Source organism: Lycium ferocissimum, chromosome 3, assembly GCF_029784015.1.
Source record: "Lycium ferocissimum isolate CSIRO_LF1 chromosome 3, AGI_CSIRO_Lferr_CH_V1, whole genome shotgun sequence".
NCBI classification, from domain to species: domain Eukaryota; kingdom Viridiplantae; phylum Streptophyta; class Magnoliopsida; order Solanales; family Solanaceae; genus Lycium; species Lycium ferocissimum.
In genome coordinates, this window is record NC_081344.1 from 32,079,624 (window position 1) to 32,089,571 (window position 9,948).

A 9,948-nucleotide genomic window follows, 5' to 3' on the forward strand; every position below is an offset into this window, starting at 1 on the left:
AAATTTTTGATGATTATAAACTATATAAGCATGTGTTAACATTTTAGAGGTAAAATTGTGGAATTGAAGTTAGGGTTCTTAGATCCAAATTTGGGGGTTTTCTTAATAATGATGATTTTGAGAATTAATTGAGTATTCCTATGATTAAAGTAATGGGTTTTGACCTTTTAACATCAAATTTGGTATTGTGGTCATGAAATTCCCGTTTTGCCCTTGCGGCTTATTTTTCCTAAATTAAGGGTTGGAATTTGACCCGAATAGAAAGTAGACAATATGGGCATCATTATTCATGGTTTCTTACATAGAATTCATATGTAATAGTGTTTGATTATTTGGAGACGCTTCAAAATACAACGCAACGTGTGGGTTCGTGGGACCTATTCGGCTGCTAGGAAGGTTATAGTGTACCCCATTGTTGGTACTTGTGATGTTGAACTTGATTGTTGATAATTGACATATGCATTGCACGCATTCTTTCATATTCATGATGCATGGCCGATACCCGGTGATGATCCGGTGCCGTTGATTGAGCGAAATCGATATTTCTTTAAACTCTTTTAGTTGAGTGATTGTGAAAAGGTAGATGTCTGAAGATCCATTCTGGAATGGTTGATTATATGAATCTGGTGTTTGACAAACTCTTTCACTTAAGTGACTGTGAGAAGGCCGATGTCTGAGGTTCAATTCTGGAATCGTTGACATATACATTGCATACATTCTCGCATATTCATGATGCATAGCCGATACCCGATGATGATCCGGTATCGTTGATTGAGCGAAACTGATATTTTGTTAAACTCTTTCTTGGTGGTATTTGAGGTGGCCGATGTCGGATGAGCTATTCCGGCATCGTTGTTGCATGACCAATTCCGATGTTATTCCAGAATCGTTGTTAGTGCATGGGCTCCGCAAATCCCCGAGTTGTGCTAGTGGGCTGCAGCTGGCGGTGCCGGGGTCCCGTACGTACGTTGGGCAAAGATGCGGGATGGGTGGCACTTAGACCCGCGAGTCGCCTTGGGTTTGTGCTACCGAGACGTTGATATTTTCGTCCGGAGTACATGTGTACACCTTATTTTCATGGCATGGCATTGCATTCATACATCTTGCATTGCATTGCATTGAATTATCTTGCATTGGACTGCATTGTGGCTTGTTTGAGATGATTTGGTGTTTACTTGTGATGAATGGATTGGGATTGATTTATTCAGACTTGGCACATTTGGGATTATATGCTTTACTTAGGCAATGACATGTACTTGGATCTGGATTTATTGATCGAACTTGTGGAGGTATCCCACAGACCGTCTGTAAGATTAGTTATATGTTTGGTCTCTATGTGATGTAGGATAACGAGTGTCTTAATGATGAGTTGACTACTAGACTGAAACGATTGATTTAATGATATGTGAGTTTCGAGATCATTGTGAGCTTGACTGTTGAATTATTAGAGTGAATTTAATGCTTAAGGGTATTGATATACAGTGTGTGGTAGATAGACGTATGACTTGCTTGGGTTGTTATCCTGTTTACCTGTGAATTCTTTTACTGAATGTGTTACTAACCATTGTAGGCCTATGATACTTACTCAGTACGCATGGTTTGTATTGATATTCCACTTGCTACACCCTTTTTGGGGTGTCGAGTATTTTAGGTAATCGATCGAAGCATATGTGAAAATAAACGGTGCCTATCTGGAAGGCCTCCTCCCATTTCATTCCGGGACGGAGGTTGAGTTTTAGAATGTAGTGGTAATCTGAAGTCATTAGTCGCTCTTGCACTAGTCTAGACCAGGTCGTGGGAAGATGGATTGAGTCTGTAATCATGTATTTGTTCTAATCATATGAACAGTTGAGTTTATTACATAAATATTATGATATTCCGCTGTTATTTCTAAATATCTATTAGTTTTAATGAATCATCCTTATTTAATTAATGTGTATTCAATGAGAGGGTTCGCCTATTGAGGTGAGAAAGGTAGGTGCCCGCGCGACCCCGAATTGGGTCGTGACACCCTGTGAACCATGTCGTGGAAGATAGTAGTCATGGCTCTCATGTAGGTTGCGTCTGCATTCTTTATTCCGAAAGACATTACCCGTTAATAATACACTCCCTATGGAGTGATGAAAGTTGTCTTTTCGACATCCTCTTTGTTCATTAGGATTTGGTGATAGCCAGCGAAACAATTCATAAATGACTGTAGCTCGTTCTTGGCACTATTATCTATGAGTACGTAAATGTTTGGGAGTGGAAAATTATCTTTCGGACTAGCTTTGTTTAGATCCCGGTAATCCATACATATTCGTATTGTCCCATCCTTCTTGGCGACCGACACTATATTGGCCAACCATGTAGGGTACGAGGTTACCTCTACCATCCCTGAAATGATTTGCTTTTCTACCTCATCCTTGATGCGGATACTGAGGTCTGATTTGAATTTTTGGGTTTTCTATTTCATGGGAGCGAAGCCCGTATTAATGGGCAATCGGTGGGACACTACACTAGTGCTTAATCCCGGCATGTCAGCGTATGACCATGCAAAAATATCCACATAATCCTTCAGTAAGATTATTAATTCCTCCTTTTGAGGCGCTTCTAAGTGCTCACTTATCCTAGTTTCTTTGATGTTCTCTTTGTCACCTAGATTGATCGCTTCTGTTTCGTCCATGTTTGGTTTCTGTTCATTCTCTAACTGCTCTACCTCTTCCATGAGACCCTCAGGTTGCATTGTTTCTTCGTCGTATTCCTCATACTCTTCTTCTTCTATCTTTGCCCGACTTTTTCGTTTCGCAACATGTCATGACACTTAAGGTTGCTTTATTGTGTCTATTACTGAAAATTCAAGGCAAAGCAAGGTTAGTATAAAACATGCATGAAAAATAACAAAATCATTTTTGATGAAACCGATGCTTTCATTGATTTAATATTATAAGTACAAACTGTGGTCCTGGCTCGGATCGACATCAAGCCATTTTCGTTTGTTGAAAACATTACGAGGTACATAAAGTGATAAAAAGGTTAGTCATCGGGACTTGACCGATTCTCTCCATTTTCAAAATAAATTCATCATTTCTCTACCAAAGAGCCAAGAGTGGGGTAGAGGTCCAGTTGTATAGCTACTCGCCCAGATCAGCATCTCGGATAGTGGGCGCTTCTGCACTTTCCTCCAAAATCACTGAGCAATCTTCCTCTCGGAATAGCATCTTTATCCCCTCTTCTATGTCTACATCACCTGACATACGCGTTCTAATCAGAAATGACTGTTATAGATCTGGAATAGGCTTGCGGAGATCGGGAACATCCTGTCTCTTTAGGTATTTCATCTTCAGTTGGGACATAACCGAGTCGAAAAAAAAATTGTCGTGCAAATTCTTTCCTAGACCTCTTCAGGTTCAAACCCATTCTAGAGCATGGTTGAAACAATCGTTTTATAAACTGCAGGCATGGGAACCTCTGGAGAGTCTATCTTGTGGGCAGCTCCCACTAGCTCCGTCACATGGATGTCCGTTCCTTTGGGTGCTGCCTCTATAACAGGCACGCAATTATCTGGGTAATTATGCATGCTTCCTTCCCCGTGGAGCACCACCTCATGGCCTTCTCAGACAAATTTCAGAGACTGATGGAGCGAAGATGGCACAGCTCCTGCCATGTGGATCCACCGCCTTCCTAAGAGCAAATTGTAATTGGAGGGTATTTCCATAACTTGGAACTCTATAACGAACTCTGCCGGACCTATTTGGATGTTAAGGTTAACTCCTCCGGTGGCATCGCATCGGCCTCCGTCAAATGCTCATTTATTGGTGCAGCTCTAGCAAACCTTTCTGAGGTCATATCCTAATTGTACCAAAGTAGACTCGGGACAAACATTTAGTCCAACCCCATTATTGATCAGAACCGGTGTGACTATTTTATTGCGACACATGAAAGTGATTTACAGTGCCTTATTGTGATCTGTGCTTTCTTTGGGCAATTCCTTTTCTGTGAAGGTAATCTGATGTTCCTCCATAACATGGGTGATCCTTTCCGCCAGATTTTCGCTCCTTGTCTCAGCCGGGATGTGGGCTTTCTCTAACACCTTCATTAAGGCCAAGTGGTGTTGGGGTGAACTTAGTACGAGTACTAATATCGAGATTTCGGCCGGTGTTTTCTTCAAGTGCTCCACAATGGAGTATTTTTTTGGCTGCATTCCATGCCAGAAGTCTTCGGCTTCACCTTCAGTGATTACTCTCCTTTGATTTCCTTCTTTTCGAGGCGCCCTTTGGGCTAGATATTCGACAGTATATCATCTTCCCGACCTTGTCATACCTTAAGTAGTAGCTACTTGTACCACAAACTCTTTTCGGGGAGGTGTCGTTGTTACTTGAGCCACGCGCGCAACAACCGGTGCAGGGATTAATACCCTAAATTTTTGATGTTCTTGTAGAGAAAGTGACACCCTTTGTGCGCTCGAGCTCTTCCAGGGAATCTCGAATTACGAGCCTGCCTGCGACCCAGTCCTCTTCTCGTTCAATCATATAAATCACGTTGTTGCCATGGCTAGGCAGAGGATTGGTGTTCACGGTGGGCAGCGCCGTTTGGAGCATGATCTCCTTTCTGTCAATCATATTTGTATCTTATACTTTAGATTAATACAATCCTCAATACTGTGTCCTACGCCGTTAGAATGGAAGGCACATGTTAGATCAGCAGAACCGGTTCTTTAGATCAACGATTTTTAGAGGAAGCATTTGAATCATTCCAGCGACGCTCAACATTTTGAATAGATAGGTTCGCATTTTCATTAATGGAGTGAACACGCGGGCAGGCATTTTCTCAAAGTTCTGAAGTTGCGTGTTGTAGGAATTTGGTGGTGGTTGGTTTTGGTAGTTAGTGGGTGGATTATATTATGGAGATCGATAAATGGGTGTGGGAGTTTGGTAATTTGGTGGTGGGGTTTGGAAGGTATTCTGTGGAGCTTAGTAATTTGGGGGTGGTGTTTGGAAGGTACTTTGTGGAGTTTGGTAATTTAGGGGTGGCGTTTGGAATGTCGGTTACGCGTAATATACGGGCACCGTATTGTATGGGGCGGGTATGTATGTGTTTGGAGGTGGTGAAGCATAAACTTTCATCGGGGATTGGAATTCTTCCCTTTTTTTGGATCTAAGGTTAGGAGTATGGAAGATGCTTGCCACGTCTTCCTTCTTCTTTCTTATGAACCCGGTCGAGCTTGATTCAGCAGCTTTCCCATCTACGCTTATGATTTTTCCTGTCCTGAGATCATCCTCTATGGCCTCTCCCATTTTGACGAGTTCAGAAAATGGCCTGCCCGCCATTGACAACATTCGGTCATAGAAATCCGTTTCTTGAGAACGGATGAACACCGAGACTAATTCTTCTTCGGCCATTAGGGGTTGTACTTGGGCATCTTCCATTCCCCACCTACTTGCATATTCGCGAAAGTTTTCGGTGGATTTCTATTTTACTTTCTCCAAGTAGTACCGGTCCGGTACTGTTTCGATATTGAAACAAAATCATTCCATGAAGGCCTCAGCCATGTCTTCCCATGTGACCCAGCGGCGTATGTCTTGCGTTGTGAACCACTCGGAGGCTTCTCTGATCGAACTCCGACTGAATAGCCTCATAATGAGCTCCTGTTTATCTCTGACACCGACTAGTTGGTCACAGTAGGCCCACAAATGGGCTTTGGGGTTACCCATTCCATTGAACAATTCAAAACGAGGCACCTTAAAACCTTCAGGCAAGTCCAAATTTGGATGCATGTACATATCATCATAGCTTAAGCCCGTGCTAGATCGGGTGGTTCTCATGGACCGTTCCAACATTGCGGTCATCTTTCATTCAAGCCTTTTTTCCTCCTTTTCCTGCTCGGCCTTCCACGCCTTTTCCATCTCTTCGTAGTGATTGATTTCTTAGTAATCAGGTGAGAAGGTGTTTGGGGTGACGGGTGTGAGGAAGGAAACTGTTAGGTGTGTTAGGAAATTTTGGTGGATATGTATAGTTTTGGCAGTTGGTAGTAGGACGGTAACTAGTTCTATAGTGACGGTGGGATAGGTGTCTTGTGGCGCTTGATAAGAGGGAACGGAGTAAGTGGTTTCGGGAATTTGGGTAGTGTTAAGTAGCGATGGAGTATGGTACGAGGTACAAATGTGTCCATCAGCGATCGGATTTGGGGTGAATGGTTTGGTGGTTATAGTGGGCTGAGTGGGAAAGTGATCGGGTAGCGGTGAGCTCAGAGACTGAAAAGGCAGCGGAGGCCTTTTTGTTTTAGCAGGTCCTTCTCAGGTAGCATTAGTAGCTCTATTCCGCACAACCTCTTCTTGAAGGTCGGCGATTTTCTCAGACATCATCTTCATAATGTCCTCAGTTCGCGAGGACTCAGGTAATTCACGAGGAGGTGACTCTCTGAGAGCTATGTCAGTTGGAGTAGTCTCATTCCCGGAATTACCAGTTATTTTTGCTTTGCCTTGGTCTTGTTGGGATAGGGATGCTATTGCAGCTTTTGATCTTGTGAAGTATGCCAGTGTGAACACGAATTAACTTTCTCTTCTATAAGAAAAGAACAACTCAAATGCAAACAATGTTAGTTTATTAGGCAATAAAAATACTTGCACATGATTGGCAGTTAAAGCACGTAGCACATAAATAGTCATATGTTTGACTTAAATGATTGATTAATCTCTTGTACCGAGTTTCGGGTATGTTGGCTTTGCTAAGTGGGGGAATATAATATTTATAATATATAGGGACCGAGTCTTATGTAGACTGCCTACATATCCCTCCGCGGGAAATCAGGCCCAACCATAGTTCGGTTTACAAAAAATAAGATTCCTTAACTTAAAACCTACCCGTGACCAGGCCTGATAGGGGCTTCCTGCATATCCTTCCGTGGAACACTAGGTCGGCGCAGTTATTTTTACATATAAAGGGGGGGGGGGAATATGTGTTCAATACAAAAAATGGGATCCCCTAAAATTTACCCAAATGGTGACCTTTCCCTGAGGTCAGAACGGGTTATTTGTCCTCTCAACCCTTTCCCCGACCCTAAAGGCCCTAACTTCTAGTATTGAGGTGGGAGCACCACCCAGATGGTGCCTGTGTGGACCAGGTGCTCCACTTCAAAATTAAAAGCTTCACATTCTTTGATGTCATGCCCGAGGGCCCTAGAATGGTAAAGACACATTTTCCTGCGACTGGTTCCTTCAGTAGGAGCTCTTCTCGTTCTGATTGAGCTAATCTTCCCAATGTTGACCAATTTCTGAAAGATGCTGGCATATGAGTCTTTGAAAATAGTGAAGTCATAACGCCAAATGTGGGTATTCAGCGTAATCCTTTCAGTTGGTGAGATACTGTCGTGGACCAATAGTGACAATGGGGCCTATAGCTTGGTGATACTCTTTTCATTTAGCAGCCTCAAAATCCTTGAGGGCCAAGCATTCGTTGGCAGTATGACCAGCTTGCTCTTGATGAAAAGAGCACCTCTTATGTGCAACAACCGGAGCACAAGGTGGCAACCTCTCATGGCTGACACAAATTATCCCCTTACTCCTAAGTTTGTCTAAAACTTCCTCACTTGTCACGTGCCTGCGTGACACACAGTAGGGGCAAGCCACAGCTTTGAGCGCAATAGCCCACCATTCAGCTATGCCGGTCGGACGAACTCTATCCATTCTTCTGGCTACCTTCTTGGGATCGGTGGTGTGACAGAAGCATCCTCTCTTGATAGCCACGTGGGTTCTAGTGGGTCAGACTCCATCTCCTCTTCTTCCAGTTTCTCGACTACGGGAATGTCCAGTTGCTCGACTATGGGAATGTACTCCAAAAGTATCCCCAAGCACTCTTGGTGTTGTGTCTCGACAGGTACCTTGGGAGGACTTTCCGTCGAATCCATTAATTCGTCAGCCTCTTTGATTTTGGCCTTGACTTCTCGGATCTGCTTCTCAAGATCTTGAATTTCACGATGGAGTGAACCCTCGCCTTTCCGCCTCTCTCGCGCTCTGATACGTTTTTTACATCTATCATCAGATTCTGAGAACGTCACTAAGCTTAGTATGGGCATTGTTTTCATTTTTTTCTTTGGGATAGTAGTCGGTACTTGAGATCAATTAAGCATTTAAACGGAACATATGAAGCAAACAAGTCACATAAAGCAATTTATACAAGTGTAGGTGTACTAATCGCGTTCCTAAGCCTTTTTGAACCTAGGCATACTAATCATTTGAAACATGAACATGCCATTTGAATCAAACCATTGCCCCATAATCATGAAATTTCATTAATAATAATATTCTTCCCCGAAGGGGTACAAAAAGGATAAAGTAAAGACAGTGCATAAAATAAATCAGCAGAAGTGTCCTCCGGTGGCTGATGATGAGGCTCGGTCAGTCCTGGCCTTCTTTGCCTTTCGGAGGGTAGTCTGGATATGAATATGGGCCGATGTCAATGTGGCCTCTATCAGAAACCCTTCTGTGTAAAAGTCAATGGAGCAACGTCATCCAAAGTCTTCTTTATCCGATCATCAAGCTCAACCAAACAGTCATCAGTAAACTCCAACTCACGCCTCAAACTAGCTATGGTGGCTTTGTCATGCTCAATATTATCTAAATACTTGGCATCTCTGTCGTCAGCTCTTCTCTAAACCAGACGGGCTCGAATCTCGGCCTGTGAATCCTTATTATGTATACAACTATAGGGAGCAGGTCTGGGAGGGAGAGTACCTTGTAAGTCGGCCTTTAATCAATCCTTAAACTCCACCACACACCCAGGAGGAAACCTATCGGAAGCTAAAGTATCACGACCCCAAGTTATGCGACCTTTCCATTCGTGCAAGTAATCCAAAGCTTTCGGTGGCCTATCCCCGTTATAGTCAATGATGAAATCTCCCATGCCTCTGAATTGAGGTATGATTTGGATCCTCCCAAACTGTCTTAAGACTCTAGCAGGCACATAAGCGCGAATTCCCCGAAACCCCATAAGCGGTAAAAATGGACACTTCCTACCCTTGACCACAACTGTATCGAATATGAAGTCATGGAAAATCCATTGAACACTTTCTTCTTTCAACCTAGAAAAGGTGAAGGCCCAACTCTGCTTGGTTTGGTCCCCAAAGTTTGGACAAAAGTTATGGAGACCGTCCTTTTTGGCTGGCTTACTTAGGTATTGGTTACCCCTAACCTTGATCATATGTTTAAGGATCCACCATTGTAGGGGTAGTTTACCTCTTGGGAAGTATTTGTAGTGGTTTCGGCAAAGGCTTAAGGCTCGATAAAGATCGGCTAGGATAACTGGGGTTAGGTCGAAGTATTTGGTTTCTTCTTATTGGGTTAAGCCGTAGAAAATGGCATGGGTAATTGAAATGACTCGGGTGTCTATGGCTAGTGACCAATCTTTGGGAAAGACCATGGTTCCCAAAAAGCAAATGTCAAAGGCTAAGGGTCGGGTGGCTAACCATTCGGCATAGGTTTAGAACTCCCCCGGTTGTTCCACAAATCCACTTGGTTTTTGTCACGCCCCGAAACTCACCCTAGACGTGATCGGCATCTGACGTCATGAACAACATCGGAAGAACCTAAAATATGCAATAATGACACTTGAACCCGCCAGGTTCAATATTCACCTCCAACGGTTTATAAAATAAATTCAAACGAAAGCATGATATATGAATTAAATCAGCGGAAGTCTTTACTAACATAAACCTTAATCAAGTGTGTCACATGCCCAAGAGTTAAACAAAACTCAACATCTACCCACAAGAATGTATACTACGGAGCCTCTAAGATAAAGAGTAATTATCTGACATATCGGGACGCAACCCGCTAAAACTAGTATAATAAATGAATATGCTAAGGGGTGTCCCACGAATGAACATGTGGGCTCACCAAGTCGACGAAAGCAATGAAGTCCTTCTTAAGCGCTGAAGTATCAAGAACACCTTTCTTCTCCGTTTCCTAACAT